This window comes from Hypanus sabinus, chromosome 17, assembly GCF_030144855.1.
Source record: "Hypanus sabinus isolate sHypSab1 chromosome 17, sHypSab1.hap1, whole genome shotgun sequence".
Classification (NCBI taxonomy): Eukaryota; Metazoa; Chordata; class Chondrichthyes; order Myliobatiformes; family Dasyatidae; genus Hypanus; species Hypanus sabinus.
This window is the reverse complement of record NC_082722.1, coordinates 51,373,254-51,393,720: the sequence shown is the minus strand read 5'-3', so window position 1 is coordinate 51,393,720 and position 20,467 is coordinate 51,373,254. Positions and strand designations below refer to the sequence as shown.

Genomic DNA, 20,467 nt, shown 5'->3' with positions numbered 1-20,467 from the left:
GCCCCACAATGCCAGCCCTCCTGTTTTACAAAAAAAAAACAAAATACAAGCCCATTGTGGCTTATTGGTTGTTGTATTTCATTGTTGTTATGAATTTCATCCCACAGGTGATATCTTTTTCTCCAGTACAAGTTCTTAGTCAGATATCTGCAGGTTTCAGTTTAGTACCTTTGAAATGCAGTTCAAACTCACTTTGTGAAATGACTAAAACAGCTGAGGCAGTGTTCAATTCCATTTTAATTAATTTGCCATTCTCTTCCGTGCTCTTTTTGAAACTGCAACTTGACTTTTTAATCTTTGTGGTGCAGTCCATTTGTCTGCCCAACATCCTCTTTACATGAGTTTTACTTTGTTGCATTTTTTTGAAATTTTCACCTTTAAACCTGCATTAGTCCAGTCAAGATGAGCCCCTGCCACAATGGTAAAACAATTTGTTGGACCAGGCAGGTTTCTGTTTAGAGGTTGCAATTTTCTTCAAGCTTACTTTCATTCTTGACGGCAAATCAATTGCGTCTCTAGCTGCCGTTGATAAAGTGATTTCAACTGCTCTTCTAAATGTGAGTTTGGCTTCAGTTAGGAGCTGTTTCTGAATGTTTTCTTTGAAGATTCCACAAACTGAACAATCTCTAAGTGAATCATTAAGCTCATCATGAACTGACAGTACTCTGACAATTTCTTTCATTCAGCCACATAAGCTGAAATGGACTGTCCTTGCTTTTGATTCTGTTCACTAAACCAAAAGCATTCTACAATCAACAATGGCTTCAGGTCTAAAATGTTCCTGCATTATGTTCACAATATTAGCAAAGCTCATTTCGGCTGGTTTGGTTGAAGCAGTTAACTTCTAAACAATGTTTTCCACTCACTGCACTCAATAACATTGGCACTCCCTTTTCATTGGCTTCAAGATGCTGCTCAATTCCTTCAGTACACATCATTCAGTTATCCTTTCTGCATTTGAACACATCTATTTTCCCTACATAGTCAGCCATTTCTAATTTTGTTATTTATCATCAACCAGTACTCACCATTTCTGAATCCATGAATTTCATCCATTTACTACTCTTTTTTTAAAATCTCTACAATCTCTCTATCTCCTTCTGAAGAAACACGCGCTGTACTTAACATCTCACTGCACTTCAACAGATAAGTAGGCATCTCAGAAAACCACAGGAGCTGGGAGGTGTGTGTCTACTTAAGTCTTTCTTTGGTGAGGTACTCACACATGATGTGCGGCATAACGACATGGGTCATTCAATTACTTTTACAAAAATACTGGAATTAATTAGGTTAACTAAGAATGCAAAAATCAAACAATATATTTATAATATTACTGAATATTAAATACATAAGATCTCTCATCTTTCTAACTCCAGCAAGTACAAGCCCAGAGCCATCAAATGCTCCTCATAAATTAACCCTTTTATTCCTGGAATCATTCTCCTGAACCTTCTCTGGATCCTCTGCAATGCCAGCACATCTTCTCTTAAATAAGGGGCCCAAAACTGCTGAATACTCCAAGTGCAGTCAAATTAATATCCTATAAAGTCTCAGCATTACATCCTTGCTTTTATATTCTTGCCCTCTCAAAATGAACGCTAACATTGCATTTGCTTTCCTTACCACCAACTCAACCTGCAAGTTAACCTTTAGGAAACCCTGCAGAGGTCATGCACCTCTGATTTCTGAATGTTTTCCCTGTTTAGAAAATAGTCTATGCATTCAATCCTTTTAACAAAATGCATGACCATACATTTCCCGACCTGGAATTCCATTTGCCACTTTGCCCATGTTCCCCATCTAAGAGTTCAGAAGGTAATTCTGATATGGAACTTAGAAAGGTTCTCTCAATGGATTCCCATGAGCTACTGCATCACAATTTATCAGCCTTCCTTATTGTAAACCACGTCATTTCCAAACTTCCCTCAGTGGATCTAATTAGAAACTGATATGATGAACACACAAAGCCGAAGTCACCTAACTCCTCAATTGCAAGCTGCAATATACAACTGATGCTTGCATTTGCCTATCCTCAAAGTCCCCAAACCACTGCAAGTCATAGGAGAAAAATGGGGCTTTAACGCGACATTAACAAGACCAAGGTCACCTATCAAGCTACAGACATTGCATAAAACCCAAGATAATGGATAACATAATCCTCAGCAAAAGAAAACTTGAAGCCCACAGTGAATTCTGTCATCAATGTGCCAATGTACTCTTGTCAATTTAAGGAAAGGATGACTAAAAATCAATACCTCAGAGTTGGCGCCAAACTTGTTAACCTTGTCTTCCTTCCTGAGACAAGGACTACTTCAAGGCACTTGAAAGACACCACCATAACTGCCACAATTAAATCATCCAAACTTCCTGGAAGAGGAAGCAAACCAAAGTCAGTGCTCTCACCCAACCGGAGAGCTCCAGCAACAAGGTTCCACGTACACTCAACCGGCAGCCCACATCATGTCTATGCTTAATACCACACTCCCAAAACAAACATTTCTAAATTGAGTCCAAACATGTTACATCCACATCCAAGAGTAGCACAATGACGTACATAGCTAGTATAACTACTGCCTCAACTCTAGCAATCCAGATTCAATTCTGACCTTGGATGCTATGTGTGGAGTCTGCAAGATCTCCGTGGCTGAGATGGTCTTCCGCATGCAAATTAGATTGCTGTGAAATCCAGCATAGTCTAGCTGGGATTAAGTGGCTTCCATCCAGGACACAAGCAATATGGTATATCAAATATCCTACTCAAAACTCCATGACCCAATACTGACAGCCTAGAACCCAGTCAATGGAAGTACACAAAAGCTTGCAGAAAGTGCATGTGAAGTGTGCCACCTCACACACTACCTTCCCGTCCGTGGGAAAGTCTGTGGTTCCCACATTAGCCTCAGTCACTCTGGAACCAGAACAAATCATCAGAACATATTTTATGTTCAATTTTGCTTTTCAACAACAAAACTTCTCATTTTACTGGCTATTATGTTACGCTGCTGAAACCATTTCCATTATTTCTACATTCACAGGGAGATGCCACTTTATTCTTTCAACTCCTGTACATTCCACTCCTCCATGTTAATGACAGCAACGAAAATCAACTATCTGCTGAAAACTGCTTTAAGATCTTTCTTGGTGTCAAACATTCTCCACATGTGATTTTAATCTGAACGAAAGGCAACCGATGACTGAGGTGCCACATTCAAGTAGGAAGGATCACAAGCAATGTAAACAAAATAGAAGTTTTAAAAAGATGTTTCTGATATAAAGATCAGATGATTTATCCACAATCTTTTAAAATGACATGCTTGGAAAACTGGGGGGGAAATCATGATCCTCAGTTCATCCAAAATAGAAAAACAAGTAAATCATGCTAAACCTTTATACAATAACAAGTACACTTCAACTGAAGTATTGTGTTCAATTCTGAACAATATACTTTATGCAGCACATGATGACCTCGTAATGGATAGTGGGAGCAGAAAACACTTATTAGAAAGTTGCCAAAGATGATTTGGAGAGATACAAAGAAGCTGGGATTTTTATTTATTTAGGAGAGTAAAAGAAAATTCGTAAGATGTTCAAAATCATAAAGATTATAAAACACTTAAAGACCACTTTTTCTCCATTACAAAGGAAAAAATATACTATATGAAAGCAAAATAATTCTTAATTTACAATATCTGAAGTAAGAATAGAAACTAACGGAAACATTCAGTTGGTAAGGCAGTATCCATGGACAGAAACCGTGTCTGATTTGAGAAAACAAACCACTTTCTATTTTAACGTTAACTTCTTTGAAGAAAGAAACAAGCAACGCAAGAAATATTTCTTTTGAAACATTATTTGTAAGACATTGCATGATTTGTAATATTGGAAGCAGATTAAAGAGCAATTTAAAAATTGGAAATCCAGAAGCGCTCAAAAAGGGCAGGAAAGTGGGTGTACAGTACTACGACAGTAAATGCTGCTGCCCAGTAACTCTCGAGTCCAGGGTTCAATCCCGACCTTGGGTGCTGTCAGTGTAAAGTTTGTACTTTCTTACTGTGACTGCTGGAATTCCCCCGAGTACACAAGCCAATGATTTCCTACCAATTGCCCTTAGTTTTCTGGAGTTTGCAAGTGCAGGTAGAATTGATAGGATACTAAAAGTTAAATGGGTGCCTGGACTTGCTCTGCAGAGTCATCAACTTCCCTGTCGGATCGCTGTGTCCAAAAAAAATGTGGAATTTATAGCTCTATTGAACAACTTGCACATCTGTGATGGGAAGTACTCATTTTTCAGGATCTGGACATTGCCTAAAAGGCAACCATTTACAGCCAGCTTTCAAATATCTTTGAGAGGGTATTTAAGTGTCATCATATTTTTGTATTCTTTATTTTCATTATGTTCAGTCTATATCAAATAGAATATACAAATCCAATTCCAACGTCTCTCTTCATTCATCCTGTCTCTGACTTTCAGCACAAGTCTCTGCAAAACCTGTACTACAGATCAAGAGCTTTGTTACTGAATACCTGAAGCAAAGAGTGCAGTTCAGTTTGCTGCAACACAAGGGGCCTCATCAAGGCCTGAAATTGATTGCAAGGAGATAAAGAAAGAGGCTGATTGGAATTCCCCACTGATAACAATGAAGTTATAGATCAGCATTTTCCTATCCTAGAGATACCTACTGAACGATGTGCATGATAATATACAAGCCATAGGATGCAAAATAAAAATCCAATGAGCTATTATCTTGTACAAGAAATTAGCCAACAGCAGACACCAAATGCAAGTTTGATGCTGGGTTCTTTCTGATGAGTATGAACATGGAGAAAAGTCTCTGTTTCTTACCCAGACATGCTGCCTTTTGTCCTGTCTATCTGGGTCAACTGGAATGACATTATGGACAGTACTGCTGTTATTCTGAATTGTTGTAATTAAGTGAACTCAAGATAAACCTAACTGTTAAAAGACATTAAAATAATCCTCTGCATATGTCACCCATATCCGCATTATTAAAAAAACTTCCAAACCCACGGTATGACTTCAGCTTTTTTCACATGCATCACTGGCCACAAGAACTCACAATGGTAAAACCATGTGTATTTACAAAACACCTCTAAAATCCCAAAATATTTGCAGTCACTTATGACAGCATTATCAACAAAAGTAACACAACAAGGTACTGGAAAAGGTCTGAATGAGCACACTAAATACAATTAAGATTAAGGATGGAACAAGCCTTTGAGGATGAAGCCAAGTTTAGCCATTTGGCAGCAATTAAATTCTCAAACTAGCTCAAGTAGTATTAGAAGAGTGCAGAAAATTGGCAGACAGAGAATTTAGAGACAAGAGACAAGATAACAAAAAATAAATAGATAAGACTGCCCCGCTGATTCATGTTCAACCAGGGTAATAGTTGAATGGGACTTGCTATAGATAAGGGTAGCTGAATTTTGGATATGCTTACAAAACATCTAAAAAGCCAAATGAAATATTCAATAGTCAAAAACAGCATTAATTAATATTTGAATGTGGAGGCAATAGCACTTGCAACAGAATTACAGGTAGTCATATTTGAATGTGGAGGCAATAGCACTTGCAACAGAATTACAGGTAGTCATCTGGTAGTATCGATATGTGATCCACAGCACATCTTGAATTAAACAGGCTTAAGGGTTGAAAAATATGGTTTAATCTTGGGCAATTATCATAGGACTCCAACCTAATTCCCATACTGCCAATCAACATACAGAATCATTTTCAGAAGCCAATTAATCTGCTTGGTTGTGGGAGGAAACCCACATGGATACAAAGAGAAATCTGAAACTCCACACAGACATCACTAGGTCAGTGGAAACAGGAGACACCACTGTGCTGCTTCCTTTCAAATTAGGAAAGATACTCAAGCCAGGAAAATGTGTCAAGAAATAATGGATACAGCAAGGTATTTTCCCGCAATATACACAACATAGTCATTTATTAATACCCAGTGTAAAGGGGCTTCATGCAATGGCCAAGCTTCCTCTGTATTATTTGAAGCTTCTAAGTCAATTAACATTCCTTCGGCATTCTGTTTCAGCACAGTTCTGCAACGCCATTACAAGTCACCCAATCACTTCCCACAACCCCTTCCACACCGTTACACAGCCGAATCAAAGCCTCATGGCCTAAAATAAAAAAATACCAAGATTACTTCCAATTTTCTTTCTAAAGCTTAAGTGATTACATTGCTAATACTTTCAATATCAATACAAGTTTAACAAGAAACATTATAACTAAATTATAAACAATTGTGACAATTTAAACTAACAAAAGAAAATACCTCTCATTTCCAGCTTTACATAGTTACGTGTTTTCATTTGACATCAGCCATTATGACCATATTTCAAATAGGTAACATTCAGTGAAAAGAAAACAAGGTTTCATTTTTAAATCATATGTATAATTCCAGTAGAGCTCTGCATTTAGACAAACTGAACAGACTCTTATTGTAGATTACTGCCTGGCTGAAACTTTATCCAGTTTCCCAGGCAGAAGTTGATATTGTGACAGATGCAACCAGCTCTCCATCATGTCTGCCATATCAGCTGACCCACAGACAGATGGAAGAAACATGATACCGCTCGATAAGAAACAGATTAATTCCTTTTGCTTTATGTCGCCAACTTTCTCCCTTGCTTTGAAGATATTAAAGGGTGCAATACAACAGTCACTGGCTATTCCCCAGAAACCTGATCAAATTAGTTAACTCTCATTTCATAATATCAAAAGAAAATGTGACTGCAGTCCAGCACAATCTTCACCCATCCCTAGCAAGAATCATTAATGCATGGGCTTCAAATGTAAACTAATGCAACTCCAAGCAAGACCCACTAAATGAGTACAAACAGACAAAACACAAGACTTTCTTGGTAGGATTAACTCAATATCAACTTAAGTTTTAACATCAGGGAAGGAAACAATATTTCCACATTCTCCCCAATGCTATATTATATAAAGGCATAAATCTGCGTAATCTTATATCATACACGTCAGCAAGCTCCAACATTCTACAGTCACAGTATTTTGGGAGATGACCACAAATGTGGCAGTGGCATCAACACTAACAAAAGACTTACTTGTTAACAAGACAGAACAATCCAAAAGTAAATGCGATCCCAAAACTACTTCAGAAAAGCAGTGCTGCTGGTTTCAAAACAAACCAGGTTTGCCCAGAAAAATTGGAGCAACAAGATCTGCAAAAATAAAAAGTGCAAGTCTAGAAATGTGAAGACTGAAAATGCTGAGACACTCAGCTCCCATAGAAACAAAAAGTGGCTGAAAGCTGTGGATTGGTGACCACTCATTATAATGAGGAAAAGTTGGATATTTTTTATGTGAGAACAGGTTAGTTGATCTGTGCTTGCAGGACAAAAGGTAATTGGAAGGGTAAGAAAAGGACACCTGTACAAACCTTTGTCTCACATCAGCTCTACTGAGACAGAGATGAGATACTCTACAGGAACCAGAAATTTGGTGGGTTGTGAAATAATAAAACATCACATCCCAGACCACAGTGCAGTGCTAAAGTCAGAGAAGTGAGAGAAAAAAATAAAAATCCCAGCATTAATGCTTTAGCACTGCTCATTTTCACAAGCCATCCCGACTCCTTCAACATGAAGGAGTCTTCATTTGTCCTTCTACAACTGCTATCACCTGTAACTTTAAACAGCAATAATTCACATAATGGAATGAAGGTGAGGATGTCGGGGAGGGAGAGAAAAAGGAATTTTTTACAAAAAAAATGCCACAAGGCTCAATCAGCCACACAACTGACAATGCAGTTTTATAATTTGGATCTCAGGGTATATCTGCCTCACCTCTTTACATATTGCCTTCAGTTTGACCTCAGTTTCCCCATCCCCCCCCCCCCACCACCACAATCAAAGACAAAAGAGAAGCTATTTCCGTTAGTTGATTAGGGATTTAAGATTTTGAGCAAGAGATGGGGGAGGGGTTGGAAAAGCAAGGAAGAACTTCTTTAAAAAAACTGCATGTTAATGTCCTGGAACTTGCTGCTTACAATAGTAGTGGAAGTATGTTGTCATATTTCTAAAGGGGAAAAAAACAGTAATGTAATAAACGTACACTCAATACAGCAATAGGACTAAGTAAGACTTACTCTATTAATAAAGGGGGAGCATAAACTTCATAGGCTCAATGGCTTCCCTGTGTCAATAACAATTCCCAAATTCCAAAAATCATTCTTCCCCTTTACCTACAGATACTTAACTTCCTTAACTAATATGTTGATCTTCAACTGATGTTACAAATATCATCCATTTAGTTAATAAAAGCTGTGTTACTCAAGATATAATAATGTTCCATCTATCGAAAGGTAATTGACTTAAAACGTTAACTGCTGCGATGCTGTCTTGACCTACTGAGCGTTTCCAGAATCTCGTTTTATTTCCTTCAGATGCTTCATTCTCACAAAATTCAGTACAAATGCAATGGAAACCTTTACCATCTACAATCATTCCCTTTATATTTTTGGCTGAAACAAGCCACTGATTTCAAATCTTGCTGGTTATTTTTGCTGAGTTACAATAGAGGTGTATTTACAAATACTGAGTAGTAATTACATAAATTTAATTTCCTTTCAAATTGTTTACTACGTACACGTTACCTATCCATGCTAAAATCTTTTATTGATCTCTGAAAAATATAATTTCAGAACAATAAACTCAAAAAATTATAGCCGAACAACGACGTTGCAGAAACAAAGTACCAGAAATAATCTCGAAATTTTTGATCAATTGCATGCTTCGCATAACTGCGAACCTTCTAAGTTTGGGCAAATAGAGATAAACACGTGAATACGTCTTTAAAAACATTCCTCCGTGCTTAATGTAAGCACATGAACCAAAGACTTTGTTAATTACATGGCGCATGGCTCAGGACCATGAGCACAGGAATGCAAACACACGTTCCCAATACAATCATTGTATTAGCAACAGAGCGAATGCAAATGTATATCCAATCTTATCTCTGTACTGCCTTTTCCATTTGCCGCAGTCTCGTTTCACTTACCGGTCCAGTGTGGCCCGTCTCGTCACGCGAGTCCCAGGTCGCGTACTCCCATTCACAGAGCCACCCCGGGGCCCAGCCGAATGTTTTCAGACCTCAATCCGCACCACTCCGATCCCGGCCGGAAATTTTCCTCCCTCCTCCCCCCCACCCTCCCCCTCTCAACCTCCTTCGGAATAAATAAAACCGATCATAAGAACACACGCAACTATCGCGGCGTTAGAGCGCCAAACGCCACCAACTCCACTGCCCGACCACACCAGGAGGAAAAACTGCCACTTTAATTTGAAGGAAATAATTTCGAAACATTAGGGGAAAAATGTTTCCAAACGGCCTTTGACTTTCCGCGGGCACAACTAGAACAGTGCCTGCCATTGGTCAACGGCTGATCACGTGGCAGCGCAACCGAAGATGGTTGTAACGAGGCACCCGAATGGTCGGACGATCTACCGGAAGTGTTTTCCCCTCTTTGAGTGAAAATTGTACCCGTTCTAAAATTAAGTATGGTTTGAATTCCCCGTGCTATAAGCTGATTTGTTTTTAATAGTAGTGCAGTGGACAAGTTCAGTTAATACTTTGACCTCTGGCACGCGAGACCTGCGTGGATCACGTGACGACAGGACCGCGGCTGATGCCATGCTCGCCGTGCTTGTGTTCTGTACTCCCACGGTTTCTCAAGTGGCTCTCATCAAATAATTTGCATTTTTCGATCTGTTTTGATTTGCTTAAAGTGAAAGTTCGCACCCAGCTGATTAGGTGCCTATTTTCTTTTACGTAGGCGTTAAATGCTCCCCTTAGTTGACAAGACGTACTTGACCCATGTTTAATTATTTAAATCTGCCTACCTTTAAAAATTGTTCAAATATTGCCTAATGTATTACATGATATGCTCACTATAAGGAAATAGTTTTAGGCTAAAGAGTCGAAACCGAATAATCGGGAAATGAGAAATAGCAAAAGTTGTGTAACAAACGGGAAACACCTTGTAATGAATAGAAACAGCTCAATGAAAAATAATTTAAAATTAACAGACTGGGTCGCTATTTTTAACGAAGCAACCAGGAGCATCTTATGTTTTCAAAGGTAATGGTTTAGGAATTCTAGAAAGTGGCAATGAAGTTCAGCAGCAAACACGAGGAAATTTGCAGATGCTGGAAATTCTGGCAACACACACAAAATACTGGTGGAACACAGCAGGCCAGTTAGCATCTCTAGGAAGATGAACAGTCGACGTTTCGGTCCGAGACCCTTCGTCAGGACTAACTGAAAGAAGAGATAGTAAGAGAATGAAGTTAAGCAGAACAGTTTTTTTTAAAAGATGTCGACACGTGACAATGGCTGATAGTGTTTATAGTACCCCAATTTAAGAGTCATTCATAACTTAAGATTCACCAGGATCAAGTTGGCCAATGCTTGAAGGATGTTAGTGAAACCCTGGTGTTGTTACTAACAGGAAAATAGCTCAATTGGTAAATATTTTGGTGCTAGCCCTCTAATTGCATTGAATTCAATTTGTCAACACTATGTGGTGATAATTTCACAGTGTTCTGGTTTTGGAATGTTTATCCATTTCAGTGTTACATATATGTAATTACTACTACAATATCCTAATCAACATCCATAATTGAAACTGCCTGGTCCTTGATTTTTGAAAGGAGTGATATGAAAGAACAGAAGAAACTTTAACAGTGAAAACAGTATTAATTCCTTCTTTGAAACAGAAGGAAAGTACATGTTGAAACATCACTCTATATTTCATCATGAACAGTAATAATTGTTACTTGTGTGTGGACAATTGCATAGAAAATAGCCTTGCATTGAGATGCATTGTTCAATTAGTAATTTTCACTCTCTAAAGCCATGTGCGCAAAGCCCTGTCACATTCCATGCCATTTCACAGCCATCAGGCACTTACAAATAATTGGGAGGATAAAAAAAAAGAAAGGGTGTGAGGACACTTTGTCGAGAAATATGGCAGATGCCGGAAATCCGAGCAACACACACTGGCCTGGCTTGCTGAGTTCTTCCAGCATTTTGTGTGTGTTGCTTGTGATGATTCTTAACTGACATCAGAATGTCACTGGTAAATGTCATGAAATTTGTTGTTTTGCAGTAGCAGTACAATTTAAAAATAAATTACAATAATTTATATACAAGATCATAAGACAAAGGAGCAGAAGTCGGCCATTTGGCCCATTGAGTCTGCTCTGTCATTTTATCATGAGCTGATCCATTCTCCCATTTAGTCCCACTCCCCCGCCTTCTCACCATAACCTTTGATGCCCTGGCTACCCAGATACCTATCAATCTCTGCCTTAAATACACCCAATGACTTGGCCTCCACTGCTGCCCGTGGCAACAAATTCCACAGATTCGCCATCCTCCAGCTAAAAAAATTTCTTCACATCTCTGTTCTGAATGGGCGCCCTTCAACCCTTAAGTCATGTCCTCTCATACTAGACTCCCCCACCATGGGAAACAACTTTGCCACATCCACTCTGTCCATGCCTTTCAACATTTGAAATGTTTCTATGAGGTCCCCCCTCATTATTCTAAACTCCAAGGAGTAAAGTCAAGAGCGGTCAAACGTTCCTCACATGTTAACCCTCTCATTCCCAGAATCATGCTAGTGAATCTTCTCTGAACCCTCTCCAATGTCAGCACATCCTTTCTTAAATAAGGAGCCCAAAACTGCACACAGTATTCTAATTGAGGTCTTACCAGTGCCTTATAGAGCCTCAACCTCACATCCCTGCTCTTATATTCTATTCCTCTGGAAATGAATGCCAACATTGCATTTGCCTTCTTCATCACCAACTCAACCTGGAGGTTAACCTTGTGGGTATCCTGCACGAGGACTCCCAAGTCCTGTTGCATCTCAGAACTTTGAATTCTCTCCCCATTTAAATAATAGTCTGCCCGTTTATTTCTTCTACCAAAGTGCGTGACCATTCACTTTTCAACATTGTATTTCATTTGCCACTTCTTTGCCCATTCTCCCAATCTATCCAAGTCTCTCTGCAGACTCTGTTTCCTCAGCACTACTGGCCCCTCCACCTATCTTTGTATCATTAGCAAACTTAGCCACAAAGCCATCTACTCCATAATCCAAATCATTGATATACAACGTAAAAAGCGGCCCCAACGCAGACCCCTGTGGAGATATAGAGGACCCCTTTATATACTGTACATAAAATTAAAATAAATAAGTCGTGCAAAAAGAGAACATAAAAAATAGGAAGGTAGTGTATATGGGTTCATTATCCATCGAGAATCCTGATGGTGGAGGGGAAGAAAGTTTTCCTAAAACATTGAGAGGGTTTCTTCAGGCTTCTGTGTCTCCTTCTAGATGGCAGAAATGAAAAGAGAGCCTGTCCTGGGTGATGGGGGTCCTCGTTGATGGAGGCCACCATTTTGAGGCATCACCTTTTGAAGATGTTCACGACTCCGGGGAGGCCATGATGGAGCTGGGTGAGTTTGCAACTTTTTGTAGCTTTTTTGATCCTGTGCAGTGACCCGCCCCTCCGTACCAGAGGGTGATGCAAACAGTTGGAATGTCCTCCATTGAACATTGTAGAAATTTGCTAGAGCCTTTAGTGACAGACCAAGTATCCTCAAACTCCTCAAACTACAAAAATGTAGCCACTGTTATGCCTTCTTTGTAATTGCATCAATATCTTATTTCCAGGATAGATTTACAGAGATGTTGACACCCAGGGATTTGCTCACTTTTCCACTGCTGATCCCTTGATGAGCAGTGAGGTGTGACTTCACCTTCATGAAGTTCACAATCACTTCCTTGGTCTTACTGACTTGAGTTCAAGGTTGTTGTTGCAGCACCACTCAACCAGCTAATCTGTCTCACTGCTGTACCTCTCCTCATCATCTGAAATTATGCCAACGGTCACATCATCTGCAAATTTATAGATGGCATATGAGCTATGCCTAGCCACACAGTGATGGGCGAAGAGAAAGTGAGAGCAGTGGGCTAAGATCACATCCTTGAGGTGCACCAGTGTTGATTGCATCAATATGCTGGGCCCAGCAGGAAGGAGATGTTATTTCCGATCTGCACTGATGTCTCCCAATGAGGGAGCCAAGGATCCAGTTGCATAGGACGGTTTAGAGGCCTGGGTTTTGGAGCTTGTTCATTAGAACTGACAGTATGATTGTGATGAATACTGAACAAAAAAAAAATCAATAAACATCAGCCTGACGTGGGTGCTACTATTGTCCAGGTGATCCATGGAGAACCAGTGATTGATTCGCTTTAGACCTATCGTGGCAATAGGCAAATTGCAGCGCATCTGGGTCCTTTCTTATGCATGAGTTGATTCTAGCCATAAACAACCTCTCAAAGCTCTTTATCATAGTAGATGTGAGTGCCACTGGGCAACAGTCATTAAAGCAGCTCACCCTGCTCTTCTTTGGCACTGGTATGATTGTTGCCCTTTTGAAGCAACTGGTAGCCTCCAAATGCAGCAGTGAGAGATTCAAGCTGTCCTTAACCATTCCTGCCAGCTGTTGGCACAGGCTTTCAGAGCCTCACCAGGTACACCCAAGGTCTGATGCTTTGCGAGAGCTCACCCTCTTGAAAGATGTTCCGACATTGGCCCCTGAGACAGAGATTACAGGATCATCAGATGCTGCAGAGATTAGCAGGGGTGTAGTTTTATTCTCCCTTTCAAAGTGTGCGTAAAAGACATTGAGCTCATCTGGCAGTGAAACATCACAGCCATTTGTGATGATAGATTTCACCTAGTAGGAAGTAATGGCCTGCAAACCCTGCCAGAGCTGACGTGCACCCAATTCTGTCTCCAACCTCCATCAGAATCATTTTCCTGCTCTTAATATAGACTTCTGTAGGTTGTACCTGGAGTTCTCATACAGATTTAACTACATTTAAATACATATGTAGACAATTTTTCAGTTGTTCAATTGTCCAGTTCATCTGCGACCCCAAATAAGAGAAATAAACTATTGTGCTTGAAAGATATCTAAATGTAATACATAATCTCTGGTTGAACACCCAGTTAGTGTGGCCTTTAACTGATTCTATTATGATGTAATATCTCTTCCCATAACCGTGTATATAAATGAAAAAATCACCTGATGAAATAGACACTGAATGCTGAATCAGGTATTACTAATGAGCCACTAAGACGGAATTCAGTGTCATAATACCTACACTGTTTACGGATACAATATGTGAAGATCATTAATGGTGTCATTAATTTTTATTTGTTCTCAATTTGATGTGCAACACAGTTTCATTATGACAGAAGCTCTGGATGAACCCTGAGATCTACAATCCAGTCTGCTGAGAGCCAGGTCAGAAGCATTCAAGCAACACACACAAAATGCTGGAGGAACTCAGCAGGCCAGGCAGCACCTATGGAAAAAAGTACAGTCGATGTTTCTGGCCAAAACCCTTCTGAAGGGTGCTGCCGAAGGGTTTCAGCCCGAAACGTCAACTGTACTTTTTTTCCATAAGTGCTGCCTGGCCTGCTGAGTTCTTCCAGCATTTTGTGTGTGTTGTTTGGATTTCCAGCATCTGTAGATTTTCTCCCCTTTGTCAGAAGCATTCAAGTCTACCAACCGAGGAAGTTACAAGAGGCCCAGATATGATCTCCGGAAAGCCATCTGATGGGTGCAGTGGCAATTCTGAACTAAACTTGAATTAACTAAGGATGCTTGACAGTTGTGGCCAGGCTTGTCAAATCAAGTGACACAGGTGAAAACAGGGCTTCACTTCCAGATGAACTCAATACCTTCTATGCTCGCTTTGGCCATCAAAACATGGAGGAACCATCACAAACTACCACAACCACATAGAAAAACTCAGCAGGTCAGGCAGCATTAGGTATTTAATATTTTTACATCGATGTCTTTTAATCAAAACTCAAAATTTTGCTACAGGACAGTTCTTAAGAGCACATAAGTGAGGGACATTGACATGGTTGTCACAAAGCAAAGTACAAAAGGACATGTCTACGGTAGAGTTTAGAGCAAAAGAGAATAATAATAAGCAAGTAAATTGTTCAGAAGCCATACGTGTGAAATACAGAACTATCTTCTAAAATCATTAACTCTTTTTGTGTCTTGGAAGCTGATGCTGCTTAAAGGTTTCAGCAATTTTTTCTTTTTAGTTCAGATATCTAAGAGCTGCCACATTATAGAACAATAGTTACCTATCAGTAACCAATGGCCAAATTTTTATTTTTTAGTCTATTAGTTTACACAGGAGGATACATCTCTATGCCAGTGATTAAGCATCCTACTAACACAGAAGTATCATTATTTTCAATTGCTGAAATCTCGATGTCTTCAGTTCCTCTTTATGCTCACATCCGTGCACCTGCCAAGAATATGTGTGTCTGCATGAACAGAAAACACTTGTATTCTATGAATGTGAATGATATGTAATGCCAACAGCATTCTTCCGGATTTGTGTGTCAATTGACCTTGGCAGCACCAAAACTTACTTATCTTTGTTCATTTTGGATCAAGCAAGAAGATTCAGCAAAGACGATGAGCAAATGGTAATAAACAAGAGATTATTAGTCTCAGTACGTTATATGTCACTTCTAGGTTCCAATAATCTCTTTATTGCTTAGCCTAGGATTAAATACAAAATATACTTGTGCGGTATGATTTGTACTTTTACAAAATGGGCTACCCTCAATATGCTTTCAAAAATCTTTTAAATTCTGATCTATTTAACCAGAAGGTGTTCTTATTAAATTAATTTACAGTATGTGAAAATTACTGGCAAGATCTTCTTTTATTGCATATTCTTAATTGTCTAAGAAAAGGTGGTTATTTTTGAACAGCTGGAACTGTACTTGAGATGGTTCTACCACCAGTTCTTCGATGGAAAGTTTCAGGACTTAGATCCATCAACAGTGGAAAATGTTCACTATTTGCGCTAATTTATTTTCTTTTTAATATATATTTGTTATTGTAATTTACAATATATTACATGTTGCACTGTACCGCTGCTGCATATCAACATATTTTAAGTCCTATGTTAGTGATAATAACCCTGACTTTGATTCTGATTCTGTATTTACAAATCAGGCAGACCCTTTGTCCTGAATGGTGTCAAAATGTCTGAATGTTGATAGAACTCCACTCAGCTGGATACTGTTCTACCATGCTCCTAAATTGTACTAGGTACCCTATAAAAAGCCTTTTCATGTCGGAAAGACTATTCATTGCAGTATACATTGGTTCTGAACTGCTGTATTCGCCACAGACCCACTGAATTGATGTGTTTTTATCTGGTCTAAGACTACCACTCTTCCTGGCTCACCTCAACAACCCCAGAGATTTTTAGACTGGAGGCAGGAACTCAACTATGAAATTGAATGCCTTTGATAGATGGTGAGACTGTCTTGCAGAGCTGGGATGTTGCTTTGCCATTTACCAAACTGTGTCTGAACGCTCTTTCAGTCTTGCTGCATGTGAACATAGAATCCTTCATTTTCTGAGGAGCTGCAAATGCAATTGAACATGGTGTCATCGTCAGCAAAAATCTCCAATTCTGGCATTATGATGGAACCCAGATAATCTGTGATCCGGTTACAGATAGTTGTTGCCCAGGAAGGTGCTGGAGTTGATTATTAAGAATGAGGTCTCAGGGTACTTGGAGGCACATGATAAAATAGGCTGTAGTCAGCATGGTTTCCTCAAGGGAAAATTCTGTTGGAATTCTTTGAAGAAATAATAAGCAGAATAGAAAAAGGAGAATCAGTTGATGTTTCATATTTGGATTTTCATAAGGCAATGGACAAGGAGCCACACATGAGGCTGCTTAATTAGCTATGGGCCCATGGTATTGCAGGGAAGATTTTTGCATGGATTAAGCAGTGGCTGACCGGCAGAAGGCAAAGAGTGGGAATAAAGGGAGCCTTTTCTGGTTGGTGTTCCCAGAGGTCTGTGTTAGGACCTCCATTTGTTACATGTTAGTTACAGGTGTCCCCTCCCCTCCCCTTTACAAAGGTAGGGTGTTCCTATGAAACCTTTCTTAAACAGAAATGGTGTAAAGCGAAGAACCATTAATATATATGGGAAAAATTTTCGTAAAAGTGAAAATCCTCTTTGTAATGCAAAAACAGGTTACTAATGTAGGTCTTTTGTAAAAGCAAAGTGGTATAAAGCAAACATTCATAAAGCGGGGGACACCTATATTTGGATGATGGAATTGATAGCTTCATTGTAAAGTTTGCAGACAATACAAAGATAGGTGGAAGGCCAGGTAGTTTTGAGGAAGTAGAGACGCTACAGAAGGACTTAGACAGATTAGGAGAATGGGCAAAGAAGTGGCAGATGGAATACAGTGTCAGGATGTGACAGAATTTGATAGAAGAAATGAAAATGTTGACTATTATCTAAATGGAGAGAAAATACAAAGAACTGAGGTGCAAAGGGACTTGAGAGTCACTGTGCAGGATCCCCTAACGGTTCATTTTCAGATTGTGTCTGTGGTGGGGAATGCTAATGCAATGTTAGCATTCATTTCAAGAGGACTAGAGTATAAAAGAAAGGATGTAACATTGAAATTGTATAAAACACAGGTGATCCCTCACTTGGAGTATTGTGAGCAGGTTTGGGCTCCTTATCTTACTAAAGTTTGTAGAAAGGGTGTGCTGAAATTGGAGAGGGTTCAAAGGAGGTTCACAAAAATGATTTCAGGATTGAATGGCTTGTCATATGAAGAACTGTGAAGTATTGTCATAGAGATGTAATGACCAACTGTTGTGATGGAAAATAACTGGTTCTTTGAGTCTCAACATTAGAGGCCCGGACACACACAGTTTTAATAATAAGGAATTTATTTACAAGGGGAAGTCAGGTCAACACAAGCAACTACAATACACAGGAAGCGGTGTGGGGACAGGGTACGGTTACACAAACAAAGAACAAGGGAAAAGCACTACAACAGCTATCCCCCTTGACCTTGGATAGCTGCGGCTCCCTTACCAGGACAAACGATAGACCTTCCCAAACACAAATCAATGCACTTACCTCCAATGTGGTGGTCTGTAAGAGAGGGCAATCCAGGGGCAAGTCTCACCTTTTAAAGCATGGGGCTGGGCGAGATAATCCAATTAAGGTGACCAATAATGTAGATGTGCATTGATTAGTTCGGAGGGACCAAATGTTGATTGGCATGTGGTGTGTCCTCTGACCAGCCAGGTGGCAGTGCATCTGTCACGTGGCCGGTATCTCTGGATACACCAACTCTGATGTCTACAGCCGACTTTCATTGTGAAAGGTACGATTCTAGCCAGTGGGTGTATTCCCCTTGATGCCGAAAGACTTTATTTTACCATTGTTCCTCAGGTATTCCTGCAATATCCCAACCTGCCACCTTCACCCTCCTACCATGCTCCCTAAACACGGGATGTTTTTGAAATTCGACTACCTTTATCCTAATATACACTATGTCATTATATAATACTGTTTAGAACCTGAGGATATCTAACAAAATTAAAGGTGTTATTATAAAGGGAAATTACTTATGTTGCTATCTCAGTCTCAGCTCTCTACGTAAGTCTTTACAATTCTCTGACTGTTTAGAAACCTTTAAACAAAATTATGAATTATCATCATAAAAGAATAAAGAACACATATATCACATGGATTTTTTATTGAAAATATTATGCTAATAGATATTTGGCAGAAAATATAATTGCTTATATTTAGTTTGTTTGGCATTACATATACAACAGTTTTGGATTTGATATATGCTCCTTATCTTGCTGGTGACTAATTTGTGATAAAAGCAAATTCTGGTATTAACTGTTCCAAAATTATTGTTATTTTAGTGAACTTGGTGAATATGAGAGTCACACAACATTCGTCAAAACTAATTAATCTGTTATCTGTCTATCCACATATTTATTTACTTGAAAAAGGTGCCTTTCTCATTGGCACAGATACCTTTTGACAACAGGTCAACAGCAGATGCCTTTTCATTGGCTCTTCACTCAGCTCTGGAACATCCATTCATTGAAGATTCATACACGGGAATGCTCTTCATTGACTACAGCTCAGCATTGAACATTATCAACTCCTCGAAACTCATCACTCTTCTCTTGTTTCATCACTGAAACATCCCCATAACCTATGGACTCACTTTCAAGGACTCTTCATCTCATGTTCTCAACATTTATTGATTGCTTGATTATTTATTTGTTGTTAATATAATTATTTATTTTTGTACTTGCAGTGTTTGTTAACCCAGTTGGTGACGTCTTTCCTTGATTCTATTATGGTTATTGGATTTATTGAGTATGCCTGTGTATCTCAGTGTTGTGTATGGTGACATACATATACGTAGTTTGACTAGCCAGCCGGTAGTGTGGTGGCATCAGCACTGGATCTCAAGACAATTGTTCCCATGTTTGAATCCGGCCAGCCTCTTGCACACTTTCCATCCATGCTGGGTTGAGCATCGAGCTAGCAATTTGGCCTCATAACAAAAGAGATAATTGCTAAGGGAATGGCAAAAAATGCCACCCAATGAGCCAACATGTGAAAAGGTACAACAACAATGTACTTTAATAATAAATTTACTTTGAACTTTGAAGCTCTAAGACCTGGGCCTTGATATCTCCCTGTATAACTGGATCCTCAAGTTTGCATGACCTGACCCCTAGTAAGACAGACTCCAGTTAGTATGAATCGGCAACAGTATCTCCTCCACACTCCATCAGCATAGGTGCACCACAGGGCTGTGTGCTTAGCCCCCTGCTCTACTCACTTCATACTTATGATAGTGTGGCTAAGTACAATTTAAATTTACTGATGACACCACTGCTGTTGGCTGGATCAAAGGTGGTGATGAATCAGCTTATAGGAGGGAGATTGAAATCTGGCTGAATGGTGTCTCAACAACAAACTCTCAGCCAACGTCAGCAAAACCAACGAGCTGATTATCGACCACAGGAAGAAGTATCCAGAGGTCCATGAGCCAGTCTTATTCAGGGAACGGAAAAAGAGAAGGCTTTACATTAATTGGCATTAACACATCAGAGGATCTTTTCTAATGCCAGCATTTAAGTGTCAGTACAAATAAAGCCTTCCAAGAGGACCACAACTTTGTCATGTTTTGGAGGCTTGCATGCCTCAATGACCCAGAGAGCTATGTTGGCTGGAATTGGGGCTTTATGCCTTGGCTCTTGGTAGGGTCACTCATGCCAAAGAGGTCAAACTAGGAGTGGTCCACCAATCCTCCATGTTTGGGGTTTCACCTCAGGACTAACAACCCTGACTGGTCAAGCAAAACTTATGGAAACAGCAATGAAGAATCCTTCTACACCTAAGTGCAGCAGTATTCCTGATTCCCCATTTGGAACTTGTGTGACTGACAGTAGTTGAAAACTGAGAGGAAGC

At 39.5% G+C, this 20,467-nt stretch overlaps 1 protein-coding gene and 1 long non-coding RNA gene across 2 annotated transcripts in view; one reads left to right on the top strand and one right to left on the bottom strand.

The window, feature by feature from the left end:
• Positions 1-9,440, bottom strand: part of ankrd11 (ankyrin repeat domain 11) — a 172,158-nt gene extending 162,718 nt beyond the window's left edge. Inside the window, exon 1 of the mRNA XM_059993042.1 lies at positions 9,068-9,440. The gene's annotated coding sequence lies outside the window, so the exon portion shown is untranslated. The remainder of the gene's footprint in view (positions 1-9,067) is intronic.
• A 252-nt stretch (positions 9,441-9,692) lies between these two features.
• LOC132407202 (uncharacterized) lies at positions 9,693-19,598 on the top strand. Its single transcript, XR_009516401.1, has 3 exons — positions 9,693-9,820; positions 12,414-12,535; positions 18,988-19,598. It is a non-coding gene; the product is annotated as an uncharacterized LOC132407202 (long non-coding RNA).
• Positions 19,599-20,467: the final 869 nt, after the last annotated feature.